Below are 13,990 nucleotides of genomic sequence, written 5' to 3' on the forward strand. Positions count from 1 at the left end.
CAATAGGTAAAGCCCATCTGCTCTCTAGTGGTAGGAGCATTGCAAATACCTTGCCGGGTTCTTCTTCTTCATGATCTGTAACATTAATGCATGGTTTGCTTCTGTTATTTCATGTCATGGGACTTTCTCTGGACTGGGCCAACATGTGATTCTGGTAAGTTTTTTTTTTCTTTAATAGCAACATGAATATGAAAACACGAGGCAAAATAGAACTTTGTCGGTTGAGCACATTTTCTCTGTTAGCTGATACATGGCAGAAGTATTTTCAATGACATAACAGAGAAAGAGAAGAGTTAGCTGGGCAGCTGCTACAATATAGCTTTTATTTTCTCAGATATAATCTTTGTGAATCTGTGTCATGGCAGCATAAGGGGAAAGAAGGGAAGAATTGGTATAAGGGAAGGCATCATGCAAGGTGTGGCTATAGAGGAAGGTAGGTAGCCCTGTTTGGATAGGGTCTGTCCTTATTCACTATGAGTGATTACTTAATCATAAGTTTATCATCAGGACTCCAACTTCCAACCCTGATCTGGACCCGGACACAGACAAGTCAGGCTGGAGTTACAGCACTGTGGACAGCTCCTGTTTGACACTTTGTTCTTACATGGTCTGGAGCAAAGCTGTTCCTTCCAGGCTCTACCGTCTTCCTGAACAGCCTTAATGGGATAGCCCTACAGCCTGCAGCCTGCATGGGTAAGCATTCAGTCAGAAGCATAATGTTTCTAGTTTGGATGGGGCCAGTCACTTAATGGAATCCAGATAAGGATGTGTGTGCTTACTCTGGGGATCATAGAGACCTCTGCCTGAGCCAGCTCATGCTTGTTGCAGAGACCAAGATGAAGAAATAGCCCCTCTGTGGCTTGTGCTATTAGGCCTCCCGATCTGCCTGGCTCCACTGCCTCTGGGTCAGAATTCTCACTGCAACTTGAGGTTGGAATTGTGGCAAAGTGCCTTCTGAAAGAATGTTTCCTGTTGCAAAGTCTAGAGCTATATTATCGCTCCTTTGACGTGAAAGTCTTCATCCAATGCTTTTCTTGCTCTCCATCTTGAATAGCAGTGATCCGTACAGGGATACCCATTTAACTTATGGGCGGCGATCTCATCTAGCATATTTGCAAAATTTTGCCATGTGGAAAATTACCCAATTTTGTCATTTTGAAAGTCAGATTGGGTTGTCGGAGCTGTGTCCTTGTACTGGAAACTTGGGTTCGTTTTAGATGACAAAAATTATTGAACTGCAGCTTGGGGACTGAGCTGTGGCACACATGAGGGATCATTAAAATGGGAAACTGGCAGAGCTACTGCATTTCTTATCTCCAAGACCTCACTGGGAGGAAAACAACATACCTCAGATTATTTTATAGGGAGGAAACACACACTTTAACATTGCTTCTTGGCATTTTATAGTACAAATTCAGCAATGGAAGAATGGAATATCTTGAGATGTTGTGCCATCTCATTGTCTGGAGGTTTACGGTGGGGAAGGTAACTTTTGATGGGCATGTATGCTTCAAGAATAGATAATGCTGCCTTTTGGCAGAGGGTTAAAGGAGATGATCAAACATTCTCTTCCAACTCTAAAGCTGGATTCATGTATGTGCTGAAACCACCTCCCTGCATTCATTTGGGGAGTCTGCTGATTAAGTCTTCTTGCTTCACCATCTCATGGTGAATTAGATGCCAGTCAACTGCCAACATTGGATTTTAGGAGGCTAAAGTAGGAAAAGCCCTCCCAAAAAAACCACATTTTAAAAGGGCATAGGATATCAATCAGATCAACCAAAGGCCTGATTAAAAAGGAACGTTTTTGCCTGGTGCCTAAAGGTGTATTATGAAGGCGCCAAGCCAACTTTCAAGGGGAGAGTATTCCACAGATGGGGAGCCACTGCAGAGAAGGCTCGTTCAGGTATTGTCACCCTCCGGACCTCTTGAGGAGGAGGCACAGGAAGGAGGGCCTCAGAAGATGATCTCAGGGTCTGGGTAGCTTCATATGGAAAGAGGGAGTCCTTGAGGTATTGTGGTCCTGAGCTGTTTAAGGCTTTATAGGTCAAAACCAGCACTTTGAATTGGAAACAAATTGGTAATCAGTGCAGTCGGACCAGGATCAGTGTAATATCAAAGTGTCTTGCTCCCTGGTCACCAAATTCTGTGCTAGCTGAAGTTTCTGAACCATCATCAGAGGTAGCCCTATGTGTCACTATGTGATAAAAAATATATCAGAGCCGTTTAGAGCAATAAAACATAAAATGGTATGATAGAAAACAGATGAAAGTTAAAAACAGACATCAAATAATAATTGTGGAAGCAGTGCTTTTTTCCAGGGGTACACAAGAGCACGCAGTACCGTCACCTTTTTTCTTCTAGAAGAAAAGCACACTCTGGAAGGTTGTATTTTTAATAGCCTGCTTATGCCTGACAGAATAGAAACATTTTCCACAGGCATTGCTAACAACATGCATTCAGCAGGCGGTTTATAATGCTTGCTGCAGCTTTTAAGCAAGAAACAACACAAAACGGCTGATTATGTTCGCATCTCGGCTATAAAACAATGTCATAAAGTCTTGGCACGGCCGTTACTTATGAAACGTTTCTACAAAAATGTAGCAAACCCCAAGTTATAAATGTGTAATTAATATTAGCTGGAGATCAATAACTTGAACCCAAGAGTGCAGAGAGAAAATGGAATATCTTATTGTATTTCTAACAGACACAACACCCCTTATAATTTCTAGGAATGAAATGAAGGTTATATGGACTGCATACACCACAGTGGTCAACAATTGTGTGTTTATTGTACTAAAACAGATTGTGCAGGATGGCAATCACTATCAGACCCTTTAAAGAGTGGCATCCTTTGGTTAAACGTACTTAGGGCTAAATCACCCAATCAGGTCCAGTGGTCTACCGGCTGCAACTGTTTGCCAGCCCACTAACATGCACCAAGATGCTAATTTTGCTGCCAATTGTACTTGCAATTGTGGATTAACTTTCATGTTCTTTATTTCTTTCGGTTCAGCAGGCACTGCTGTGATATGGTCACATGACTTCAGCTGAGAAGCAGATTTTGGCTAAACATTAGAAGAAACTTTCCAATGGTAAGAACTGTTGCAGATTGGCTTGCTAGATGGTAGACTATCTTTTGATGGATGCATTGAAGGGCCATCTGTCAGAAAGTTGCATTGAAGATCCTGCACTGAGCTGGGGGTTGGGCAAGCAGACCTAGAGACACACATCCGCACTACAGATTTAAAGCCGTACCATATCAGACATGGAATCCTTCAAAGAATCCTGGGAACTTTTGTTTGTTAAGGGTGCTGAGCTACTCCTAGACTCACAGTTTCACACCCTAGAGCTACAATTCCAGAGTTCCTGAGGAAGATAAAATGATTGTTATACCACATTAAATTGTAGCTCAGTGAGGGGAATACAACTATCAGCACCCTTGCATGTTGAGGTCCCCAAGACAGCCCCCAATAAAACACATAATGACACATTATGTTTGTTTAAGGTTTTTGGCATAATTTTGGCCACAACTTTATTAAATTACAAGCAATGTGAGTGGTTGCTTAGGCATTGGTTGTGACTATCTGACCCCGCACAGTGACAGTCTGACATTCACATGCCTGCGAAGTCAGAAAAGGGTAAGACACCCAGGGAGAGAGACGGGACTGGGAACCATGACTTACCTCTCCCCAAATTCTCCCAGGGGCTCTTGCGTGGCCCTAGCCCCTTGACAGGGTTCGGACAAAAGTATGGTGAGCCCCTGGGTTCCTTTAACGGAAAACCCTTGCAGCAGCAGCACTTTTGGAGGGGCAGGCACAGCCAAATCCATACCCCTCCACCAACCAATTCCCAAACCAATGCCTAACCGCAACCTTACAAGTTGTGACGATTTGCTACGCAGTAGGCAAAAACCAAATGGCATCAGCCAAATGGACAAAATTCCTACCGGACCCCTGCCCCCAAAGCAGACGACCCCATGACAGGCATAGCAAGGTCAAGCAAACAGCCTAAAATAGGAGGGAGGGCGGGTGATCTGATGCACACAGCGAAAAGAGGAAGCTCAACGCTGTGTGCAGGGCATTTAAAGACTAGGGATCTCAGTCAAAAAATGCCAACATATAATTCTCCCCAGCAACAGCACAGCCCTCTGCTAATGGCGGCCAAACTCTTTCTCGCCCAGCAACAGCGGGGTGTCTTGCTAGCCCCCCACCGCAACACATGCTCTCCATGAAGGAGAACACGCTTTACCAAACTACATCTCCCAGGATTCTCTGGGGGAAGCCATGACTGTGAAAGTGGTATTAAAGTGGTATAATAGTGATTTAAGTGTATGGTGCAGGTAGCCAAAGATACGGCCTTCTGCTGTGTGTACATATGTTTCTCTCTGTAAAAAAATCTGAACTCGTGCACACCCCAGCAGTTTTTAGCATTCGCTTTTTACATCAAATAAATAAATTGTAATGTGCCTAAAAATGTGTGAAATATCCATGAAGGTATGGAAGCTCTCCCTGGTGACTCATTTGTGGGATAAATTACAGCCTCATACTAGAGCAGGCTTCCCCAACCTGCGGCCCTCCAGATGTTTTGGCCTACAACTCCCATGATCCCTAGCTAACAGGACCAGTGGTCAGGGATGATGGGAATTGTAGTCCAAAACATCTGGAGGACCGAAGGTTGGGGATGCCTGTACTGTAGCATTATTAACTTTAGTTAATGTGTGAAGGGGTTAAGACCATTGAGCAAGTAGAGTAAACAGTTTCCCAGGACTTAGCTAGGTCACAGCCCCTCACCTCCAGTGACAAACAGTTAGGAAAGTTCTTTGTCTGCTGTTTGTCCTCTTCCACCATGTGAAACCCAACCAGATAGGACATGTAAGCTTGATCACTCCATGCTTAGACCACGTGTTCAGAAACCATTCCCCATATTTTGTAACCCAAGATTTCTCTCTGTGTTTTCTTGCTGCTGTATGGAAAAACACATGAATCTGACCTTTGGAAAGTTTGTAAGTAAAAACCATTTTACCTTACAAAACTGTGTAGTCTATTCTATGCTAAGGGAATTGAAAGGGGAAGCACTGTAAGCAACTTAACATGGGATAATTAAAAAGGTCTAAGAGCTTCTATTCCCACACTTTACTTTGCTGCATGCTTTGTGTTTTGAAACCTCTGCTGGGACTCTCTCATACCAGAGAGTATTCTGTCCCATGTTTGGATCTAGGGATCCAGCGAAATCTTCTTTACACCAGTCACAACCAACATCATTCACATGCTACTCTGAGAGTGCAGCTATCAAATCATGAACGTGCAAAAGTGAACCAGCCCACTGGGACAAAGCAAGAGAAATGTGTTGTGTCAAATTCATCTCGGAGTAGCCATAAGGACAGTAAAGCTGCAAATATGGATACGGGCAGTGCTATTTAAATGGCATTAAGCCACAGTGTTTTCAAACCCATGCACTTCTATAACTTCATCAGAACTGTTTTTAGGATTTATTTTATGTTCTTCTTGACAGAAGGCAATGAGCCAATTCAACCTTTGGGCAACAGCTACATTTCATTGAGATATAACCGGCTCTTGGTGGCAAGCAAATTCACTTACTTTCGCAACTGTTGAGACTTCGCAATATTATGCATGCTCTTAGTGCTAAATTTTCTCTTCAGGAAAACTCTCTTCTCCCCCCTCCCTTTCTCCCCTGCCACCATGGGCCTTTAGACATTTTGATATCTTAAAACGGCTGTGTGATTCCAAAAGACAGCTTTTCTGTTTTAATTAGAGTGCTTCTTATTGAATATGGATTGCCAAGACTGTATCACATGCTGGGCCTGTGGGCCTGTTAATGACTTGGTTGTGAGATGTTTACAAGATTACAAGTGCTATTGCCCACAGTGAGAGGGGTGGTAAGCATTACTTAAAACTAGGGGATAATTTTTGGACAGCGGAAGAAAATATAACTTGACACATTCCAATAGACTGGATTGGTGCTGCTGTCTTCTACTGCTCTGCACCCCATGCAAACCAGAATTCTTTGTGGGATCGCTTAACTGCAGACTTGCAACACTTACATTATGGAAAGCTTATATCTGCATCTTAGATCTGCAACTTAAATTTATTTCATTGTAATTCCCTTCCCCCAGGGAAGTGTATTCTTTGGAGGGAAGCTGGGGAACCATAAGAGGGAGTGTTCAGAACCCTCATCAAAATACAGTTTCCATTAGTCTTTTGAGGAAGTGATGGTAATTAAAGGATTTTTTTTAAAAAAAAAAGCAACAACACCTGATTGCCATCTCTTGAGTTTAAGTGTCCATTGACTGATGGTACATATTTGGCCTACTTATTGGTTGAAACAAGCAAATTCACAACAGAAACAGTTGGTAGAGCTCTCTTTTCTGCTGCAAAGAGCTCTAAAGGGATTTTTATCAATTTAATCATTTCTGTTCCTAACATATAAGTACCATATATTTTAACTCCATGCATGTTAGATATTGTGTAATTTTTGTCTTTTAGGTTGTTTTTACTGGAGCTGTGACTGTAATAATAATTGTTTCCTATTGCAGGATGATATTTTGTCCTCTGATAAGAAATTATCAGTGCATGATCTCAGAAATGTATCAAAGCATTTGCTACAAGGAGAACAAAAGGGAAAGTGTGTAGCTGTTTGTTGGAAGATGGTTACCTGCAAACCCTATTAATTGCTTCAATGGGACACTATTTGCTTCTTCCTGTTTCATTTTGATAACCTTTTTGTATGACCTTTTTTTTAAAAAAAGGGCTTTTTAATTCATGTCCAACAGAATTAAGGCTCACTTTAAAAACGGAAGGAAGAAAGACCTGTTTGACTCCTCTCCTCTCCGTTATTAACCTGTCTGTCTGAGTAGCCATTCACTCAGCTTCAGGCACCTATCTCCCTTTGTTACTAGTGTTCAGCTAATTTGCTTTATCTCCTCTGTGATGTGAGCACTTAATTAAGTAGCCTAATTAACTTTTAAATTGCTCCGACTCTCAGCAGAATGATGGGCCATCATGAGGCTTTCCCCCCCCGCAATGCTCCCCTAATCGACCTGGCAGCTGTTTTGGTTTGCTACTTGTGTCAATGTGTAAGTGTTTTGTCATAGTGGGGAGTAGAACAAGGTAAAGAATGTTCTAGAGACACAGGGAACTACCTTAAACCAGGCTCACCTATATCAATATTATCTGCTCAGACTCCTAGCTGCTCTCCAAGGTATTCACACTGGGTCTCTCATACCATCTGCTCTTAGGAATGTCCATATTTGTCAATTTTTGTTTCCCTCAGTTTCTCATTTTTTTCACTGTTCTTAAGTTCAGTTCTTTACATTTCCACCTCAGTTTTTTTAAGTAAGTCCTCATGAAAATTTATCAGCTTTTTAATTTCAATTTACACCCCCAATATGCAATTCCCCCTGCACCCATTTTTTTAAATGAAATATGCTCATTTTTGCAATGTATGCTATTTCACTTTAACCTGATATATGCATTTCTGTACCCAACTATATGCATTACTTGGCTGAAGAACTGCATTTCAAAATTAAGAGAAATGTGAATTTCAAGAGATAGCTGTGTTTCAGTCTGTATAATGTTATAGGAAGTGCTAATTAAGTAGGTCTGCCCTTGAATGCAAGCAAGCAATTTTCTCCCTCATCTGTGCATGCTGCCTGGTTTCTTTAAATTATTTTTTTAACTAAGGGATGGAGAACTTGTGGCCCTTCAATAGGATTCAACTCCATCCAGCATGACCAAGGATCAATGATGATGAGAACTAGAGTCCAACAGCATCTGGAGAACCACAATCACCATTGCTTTTTAACTAGACTTCACAGGGGCAAACCCTGAGATCTTCTGCAAACACATACTCTCCAACATTTCTCCAATGAAAATAGGGATGTCGTTGTTGTTGTTGTTGTTTAGTCGTGTCCGACTCTTCATGACCCCATGGACCAGAGCACGCCAGACACTCCTGTCTTCCACTGCCTCCCGCAGTTTGGTCAGACTCATGTTTGTAGCCTCGAGAACACCATCCAACCATCTCGTCCTCTGTCGTCCCCTTCTCCTTGTGCCCTCCATCTTTCCCAACATCAGGGTCTTTTCCAGGGAGTCTTCTCTTCTCATGAGGTGGCCAAAGTATTGGAGCCTCAGCTTCACGATCTGTCCTTCCAGTGAGCACTCAGGGCTGATTTCCTTAAGAATGGATGTGTTTGATCTTCTTGCAGTCCATGGGACTCTCAAGAGTCTCCTCCAGCACCATAATTCAAAAGCATCCATTCTTCGGCGATCAGCCTTCTTTATGGTCCAGCTCTCACTTCCATACATCACTACTGGGAAAACCATGGCTTTAACTATACAGGCCTTTGTTGGCAAGGTGATGTCTCTGCTTTTTAAGATACTGTCTAAGTTTGCCATCGCCTTTCTCCCAAGGAGCAGGTGTCTTTTAATTTCATGACTGCTGTCACCATCTGCAGTAATCATGGAGCCCAAGAAAGTAAAATCTCTCATTACCTCCATTTCGTTCCCTTCTATTTGCCAGAAGGTGATGGGACCAGTGGCCATGAGCTTCGTTTTTTTGATGTTGAGCTTCAGACCATGTTTTGCGCTCTCCTCTTTCACCCTCATTAATATCTGAGGTTGTTGATATTTCTTCCGGCGATCTTAATTCCAGCTTGGGATTCATCCAGCCCAGCCTTTTGCATGATGAATTCTGCATATAAGTTAAATAAGCAGGGAGACAATACACAACCTTGTCGTACTCCTTTCCCAATTTTGAACCAATCAGTTGTTCCATATCCAGTTCTAACTGTAGCTTCTTGTCCCACATAGAGATTTCTCAGGAGACAGATGAGGTGATCAGGCACTCCCATTTCTTTAAGAACTTGCCATAGTTTGCTGTGGTCGACACAGTCAAAGGCTTTTGCATAGTCAATGAAGCAGAAGTAGATGTCTTTCTGGAACTCTCTAGCTTTCTCCATAATCCAGCGCATGTTTGCAATGCAGGATGTCCTACTCCACAATAATAATAATAATAGTAATAATAGTAATAATAGTAATAATTTTATCATTTATACGCCTCTCATCTGACTGGGTTGCACCAGCCACTCTGTGTGACTTCCAACATAAATAACAAAATAACAAAACTATACAGGGCTGCCTTGAGATATCTTCTAAAGGTTGTATAGTTACTTATCTCCTTGGCTTAGGGGTCGCATAACTCCATACCCTCCTACATTTCTCTGGCAAAAATAGGGACATCCTAAGGAAAAGCGGGATATTTTGGGATCAAATCAGAAACCGTGTTGGCTTCTGTGAATCCAGGATCACCCCTGGAAAATAAGGACACTTGGAGCATCTGCAAACATGATCTGCTGCATGTAGCCTCTCCCTATCCTTGTCTGGGTTCAGCAAGTTTTTTGGAGCCAAGGACCAGAAAATTTCCTTACCCCACATTTTTTTGGGGGGTGGGGTGGGGTGGGTTAGCTGGTATGATGCTTCCAGAAGTTATTGGACTCCAGCTCTGACCATCCCTGACTGGCCATGTTGTCTTGGGCTGAGTGCCTTCTCATTAAGGCACTGCTTAGTGAAATCCAGTTAATTTCAATGTTTTCTTTGAGTTTCTTTTGAATGTCTTGCCTGCAATCAGCATGGAAGGTACATGCCATTGTCTGCATAGGAATTTTCTGTTAATCTTATTCTGGCTGAAGCTGTTTTCAACTGCTTGTGTATTACCTCCTGCAATCAATGGAGAATTGCCCATGTCACTGGCCTTGACCTTTTAGGTTTGCTGCTGAGATTGCTAACAAGCAAAATTAGGTTGAAAGTAGGAGAAGAAAGGCCCCAGAATGGCATTTACGTTAGTCAATCTAGTTGCTAGGAGCAACTGCAACCTACTTACTTGACTGGCAACCACTTGTGTGGAATAGAATGTTCTTTTTGCAAACATGCAAATTGGACAGGAGAAAGAGGAGACCAATTGGTTGAACTGCATCGTTATACTATAAAAATTTGGAGTTCTGATGAAAAATGCAGATGAGTATTATAATTTGGCAGTAGGTACAGAGCTGTTTGTATGATTCCAGCTTATCTAAATAATGGGTGCTGTATTGTAAAAACAAAAAACAAAAAACCAGGCACTGAAAAATAGAAAACCAAATGACCAGTGAACTCACATGGACAAGCAAGCCCTGGAAATGTTTCTTCTAGCTGTCAAAATGCCTTGGAAATATTTGTTGAAGAATTTAACAAGGAAGGACCTTTGTAAGAGATTATTTAGGGATGCATTCAAAAGGTCTACTCTGAATAGATGTTAAATTTATGGGCCTAAATTAATCAGGCTATTAATTTCTATGCATCTACTCTGAGCAAAATTAGCTGAATACAACCCTTATATTTTTATTATTTTATAAAGTATCTAAAATATTTTAGGTATATAAAAATGATAATATATATATTTGAATGATAAGACAGACCCTGACTACATGCTTACACTCTAATATACATGATGCAAAGAAATAATAATAACTGGCAGGGGGAGCAATAATCACTGTATTTATCTTTCACTGGCTAATGGATGAGATTAGGTTGATGTTCAGTTTTCTATGATGTTCTTCCTCGGATGCAGCTCTAGGGCACCTGGTTGGTGGCAGAAGCCAAAGTGTGCCTCTTGTGTAATAACCAGCCTATTATAACCAACATGCTTAAGTCTAATTAATGCATGCAGGGGTTAATACCATAGAGTAAGCTACCTGCCAGAATAAGCTTTGTCCACTTCCCCTCACCTTGGGAGGAACTAGGCTATTGATTTCCAAATAAACATGGATAAGATTGGATGGCACATCCTTTTGCATTCCATATCTATCTATCTATCTATCTACCTACCTATCTACCTATCTATCTTATCTATCTATCTATCTATCTATCTATCTATCTATCTATCTATCTATCATCTCAGCTCTGCTCTGCTCTCTCTCTCTTTTTACTACTCTGTTCATATATAATTTTATTTTTTTATTTTGACAAAATAATGATAAATAAACAAGATTTTTTTTAAAATGAGTTGCATTTCTGATGCAAGGAGATCCGTGTTCCACTGTATCAAATATGCTCTTTCCATGTTTCAGAGCTATGCCCTAATCCTGCCAAGAGCTTTCATCCCTTTTGTGATTTCCCTGTATCAAATGTGGGGATTGGTTCCCGTTCAAAAGGCTGCATGGCTTTCTCCCAATAAACCACTCAGGTCTATGTCTGTCAAAGTGCAGTGCCTTTGAGAGATCACAAACACTTTGTCCTGAGGAACAGGGAGAGCTTGTTTATGCTAATTGAGCCCCAGTTTGATAAATGAGTAAAAGGACAGGAACAGTACAGCACTACTAGAGCATATTCTTTATAAAATGTGTGAATGAAGAAAGGAAGGAGAACAATGAAGAAATGAGCATATGCAGACTTCCCACACAAACACTGAAAAGAACAATGTAAATTGGTGAGCTGGGTTTATTCCATGCACCAGAAATCTTCATCTCCAAAATTTCAAACCCTTAGGGGTAGAAAATGGCTGCTTTCCCTGCTCCAGGTAGGCAGTGTCTGCGGCCCTTTGCAGGCTGCCTTCCATTTCCCTGGTAGCAAGGAGTCATGTCTACCAGCTGACCATTGTAAAATCCCTAGTATAGACTGCCAAGGCTTAAAGTTTCAATTGCCCAGTCATGGGCTGCCAAGGGGGGCAAAGCCTGATTGGTGGACCGGGGCACAGAAGTTCTCACTCTGGTCCTCCAACTGGGGACAAAAGCCGACTGCACCCAGCACTTGCAGCGCAGTTGGCCAAAGAGCAAACCCTCCTTCCCTTCCTCTCTTCATGCCGTTTGCATTAATTTAACCTTGTTTTGCTTCCTGTATACTCTGCTTTGACTTTGCTATTGCTTCCCAATGGTTGCCATATTCAGACCAGGGAAGGAATTTACCTGGAAATATATTAGGCCCGCTTGGAGGTTTTGCCTTCCTCGTAGCAAAATGTCGCAACTTTGGGCAGGTAAGGCATTGGGTGGCATTTTAGTCATGTAGGTCTTGGGTGAAGGGGTGCATCGCACTGACTGCAGAGCAGGTACCTAGAGGGCTCTAGGTGGAAGTCTCTGCCCAGAAGCCAAGTGTGGAGCAGACAGGTCATAGAGCTTCCAGTGGCAGTCTGGGGATGGTGTCTCACCAGTCGGTACTTAACTGGGTTTTCTTCTTTTTTTCCATTTGTGAAGATGGGGACAACATTTGCCTGCCTACAGTCTGCAAGGACTTCACCAGTCTATAACGATCTCTGGCAAGCAAGCAGCTTGATAAGCAGCAACGACTCTCCGTCAGTTTCATGTTTAATTACAAGAAGAAGCACATCCAGAGCCTGGCCCTGCTGCCTGCTCTCATTAACAGTAGTTGCTCAGTCTGACTCATTGTCCCTCCCCCAACAGGAAGAATGCCAAAATCCCACCTTCTCCTTCCCTTCCGTTGTTCTGTGAGCTTCTCCTGTCTCCTAATTTGGGGGCTGAACGACTGGCCTGTATCCTCCCCACTCCCCGAAGACACAGCCTCAGCCTCTGGCTTATCTGCTGGTTGCCTGGCAACGCTCGGACCGACTTCCAACTCTTCCTCTCCTTGGGAGCTAACCGCTTCTTCCCTGGGAAGGAGAGGGGCTGGACTGTCCTCTCTAAACTCTAACAAACAGGTCTCAGATGCAGAGTAGGCCCTTTGCTCACGTAGCTCAATTTCTGAGACTGACTCTTCCGCTGTGCTCTGGGGGGCCAGGTTCCTGACACTGTCACTAAGAAAGAAACAATTTGAACATTAGAGAATGGAGCTATGATACTTTTAGTCAACATCAACGTATATTTAATAGTCACAGATGTATAGTAACAAAGAGAACAATACTATTGGAACATGTAATAAGATCTTTTTTTAAAAAAAAATCCTATTTTGGATTGCTGTGAAAATGCCAAACAGGGTTATGGAGCATAGGTTTCAATGGCCATTATCCTCCAATTTGGAAGATGGGTTTCTCCTTCAGGAGGCCAAATGATACACAGGTGCACAATAGATGAGGAGGAAGCTGTGTGCATAATCTATAAATCATGAACCAGAATGGCTGCCAATGAGAGAGTTCTAATAATTGCTACTTGTCTTTGACAAGGAACATCCTGCTTTTTGCCAAATGCATTGGTGTCCTATGGCAGCAAGGGAATGGTTAGGGGGATCACACACCTCTCCCTCCTGCCTGTTATTGTATTGTGTGCACCTGAGTCAGATGAATGGAGGCGCTGCCACAGAATACTGTTGAACATGAACATTTGATTGACTCGGGAAATAAAAGTGCTCTTCTGCTCCAATATCTGTGAAGGAAAGTTGTCAGTCAGGCTGGCTGAAATGTCACACAGGCATTGGGGCAGAAGTAGCTTTCTAGAGTGGGCTGAAGACTACGAATGACAAATGTTTAACTACAGTTGCATGCAGTCAGTGGACTAGGGGGACTAGGCTAGTCCCCTAAATGTTTCTGGTAAATTAGATTATTACAGTATGAATGCCTGGTGCCTCCTTCCCAAAGCCCAGGAAGCTTCTGACCAGCTTAGGGAGGGAGGTGACATGCTTATGCATGCGGTGTCAGGGCGTTGCGGTGTCAGCCCCCCCCCCCAATTGCCCTCACAAACTGGCACCTCTGACCCTAACTGCTCCTAACTGTTCCCTACAAAATAATTAACCACACACCACTGATGAACTAGATGGATTTAGTACATCTGTATACCAATATAACTACTCATTCTACAAAACCCCATAGTCTTCTATCTCTTATCAGTTCTATCTAATGACTTGGAAACTACAGTTAATCCAGAATGTGGCAGCTAGACTGGTGACTGGGAGTGGCCACTGAGACCATATAACACCAGACCTGAAAGACCTACATTGGCTCCCAGTGCATTTCCGAGCACAATTCTAAGTGTTGGTGCTGACCTTTAAAG

General features: G+C 42.5%; 2 long non-coding RNA genes across 2 annotated transcripts in view; both read left to right on the top strand.

The window, feature by feature from the left end:
* Positions 1 to 12,984, top strand: part of LOC308475909 — a 30,355-nt gene extending 17,371 nt beyond the window's left edge. The window contains exon 4 of the long non-coding RNA XR_013985519.1: positions 12,245 to 12,984. This is a non-coding gene — a long non-coding RNA (uncharacterized lncRNA). The remainder of the gene's footprint in view (positions 1 to 12,244) is intronic.
* The window catches only part of LOC308475985, an 828,107-nt gene that overhangs the window by 113,945 nt on the left and 700,172 nt on the right, over positions 1 to 13,990 (top strand). The gene's annotated exons all lie outside the window — the stretch shown is intronic.

Source organism: Podarcis pityusensis (genome assembly GCF_964106645.2).
Source record: "Podarcis pityusensis genome assembly, chromosome: 4".
Classification (NCBI taxonomy): Eukaryota; Metazoa; Chordata; class Lepidosauria; order Squamata; family Lacertidae; genus Podarcis; species Podarcis pityusensis.